This window comes from Eucalyptus grandis, chromosome 6 (assembly GCF_016545825.1).
Source record: "Eucalyptus grandis isolate ANBG69807.140 chromosome 6, ASM1654582v1, whole genome shotgun sequence".
Taxonomy (NCBI): domain Eukaryota; kingdom Viridiplantae; phylum Streptophyta; class Magnoliopsida; order Myrtales; family Myrtaceae; genus Eucalyptus; species Eucalyptus grandis.
Genome location: NC_052617.1, coordinates 37,253,996 through 37,256,610, shown reverse-complemented (window position 1 = coordinate 37,256,610; position 2,615 = coordinate 37,253,996).

Below are 2,615 nucleotides of genomic sequence, written 5' to 3'. Positions count from 1 at the left end.
GGCCCATGAAATACCTCACTATCTCCATAGATCGGGCACCACGTGTGTCCGAACCGGAGTAGCCGGCCGAAGCCTAAAAATTATTCGCACTTGATCCCGTGGGAAACTCTTTGCCTGTATCGTGCATTTAAGCCACGCGAGCGGACTGGTTTCTTTAATCACCAATTATATGCTTGATGGAAAGGTGATTTGATAGACCAGAGTTGCTTGCGATGGTGGCCTTTTGGGACCAGTTCCTGGATTAAAGGGGTTTGTGGGCTCGAGGCCTTGTTGTATGCACGATGGAGGATTAAAAGGTACCTTTTTGTTTGCAAACAAGTCCTTAAGTACACTCCCCAATGAGCTTTCCATTTTCATTTGAGTCCTATGGATAAACAATTAGTCTTTTTAGACCTTAATCAATAATTAAGATGAATTTTTATTACTTTTGAGTTAATTAAATTGGGTTGCTCTACATGAAAACTTTGAGATTCACATTAAAGAATTCACACCAATTAACTTTTTAAGAAAAATGATTCCAAAGGCCCCTATACTTTGAGCGATAAAAGGAATCGGCTTTGTGCGCAAATCATAATTTGCACCACTTTTTAGTGTGAGGATTGATTTACACACCATTGGATAATTGGCATACGGAAGATTCGAACTACCTATTTATCTTTCAATACACACGTCGATTCTCTAACGATGAGCATGCAAGAATTTCATTAGACCGGCGGTCGAACAAAACAAGAGCTTGGAATAGAGGTTAATGGGTAAAATGATTAACAATTATCCTAGCTTTATAGCTAACTTTTGTGTAGATCATCATTACTCCTATTGAAGGTGCGGGACCACGCGTCCATTTTCCTTAATCTAATCGAACTCGTTCAGGGAAAAAAATACTAGAAGTTGTCTACATTCGATGTAAGATAGTTACTAACCATTGTGGAGGCAAGGGCCTAACTTCTCACTTTATGGATTATAAAGTGATCTACATCCGATGTTTCCGATGAAAATGTATGTACGGATATCCTTTACATTATTAAGGTATAAAGTATGGCCCGTTCAATTAAGTATTTTTGCACATGCATTGTGGTAGTGCGATGGCGCTCGTTGTATTGTAGCAATAGCGAAAGGATCTCGACAAGAAGAGGATAAAGTTAATCTTCATATAAAGCTTTCATGTGCGCTATGATACGCTATTTAATTAGGGTTATTTAACAGATGTTGGAAGACTTTACCTAACTGATCATCACCTCCGATGCTGATGATTGAAACCTCTCTTCTTCGAATAGTGCATGAATTTGTTCTGTGGGGGCACGTCGATTTCTATGCAAGTGCTTGGCACACTAGCGGTCCCGTTGTTTCCGTACGTCAACTTTGTATTTTGTATCTATTATTTAATGTTGGATTTCTCTTAACTTTCGATATTTGTTAATTGTGTATATATATATATATTGCGAGCACTCATCCTTAAGTATAAGATACATTAGGATAGATTAGAGATTAGATGTGATGTAAAGGACCTAATGACATTTAATAGAGAAGATTTATTTTGAGATAAACGGATCCCTAATTGGGTTGTACAAAACTTTTAAGCTTACTAATCAAATTCTCATTGGTATGCGCCGAGAGAATGGCCCCTGTCCTTTGATTTCCATATAAAGGACACGACAAGTATAAATACAATCATTAACTTCTATTTAGATAGGTTGAATATCTTGCATACGAAATAGTAAGAATGTTCTTTTTTTCTAGGGAAATCCCAACGAAATGTATGTATTATTCCATCTTTTCTTAGGCAATTAAAAGCCAAATCAGCAGCCGCAAAATGCATCGAATAAAGATCAATGAAAAGCCCTATTCCCTTTATTTAGGTAAATTATACCCGTAAAGTGCATGGATTAACTTTGGATTATTTAGACTGTTTATCAAATATTCTTGCGTCATATATTCTGCTGCTAATTGTCATTACTACACGACCTAATTATTCTGTAATCGACTAAAGATGAAAGGGTTAATTAATCACGATTAGCTTGTATATTATATTTAGAGGAGCATCTTATTCTTCCTACTTTTCTTTTCAAACGTTGATGGGGGCACCAGAGATCGCCGCACCCTTGATCTCACTGTGCAGAGTTCTTTTGTTGGAAGACTTCATCACGGCAAGAAAAGAAAGAGACAAAACCCCAACTGTCGGATTCCAATTAAAAAGTGGTAACATGCCCCGAATGCTTGATTTACAAGCCAATCCCCTTTCCCAGAAAGGAACTTTGTCCTTTGGGTTTTCAATGTAACTTCTTAGCGTTTCAGCCATGTTGTGTTGTGCTATGATTTTGGGATTATGAAACGGGTTTGGTCATCAATGCATAAGAAATTGTATGTACATACTTCAGAAATTGTCCTAATCAGTGTAGTTACTTTTAGCAATGTAAGTGCTTCTAGAGTTGAATATTAAAACGTAGGGCCCGTTTAGTTCAACTTTGGAGAAATGCAAAGCCATTTCCCCAAGTATCTTTAGAAGAATGGGCATTTGATGAATGGTGAAGTGTTTGGGAACTATTATTTTGGTGCAGCATTTTGCAAAATAGCTTTGAGGTGAAAAGAAAAAGGAAAAAAAGAAAAGGAAAAAGGAG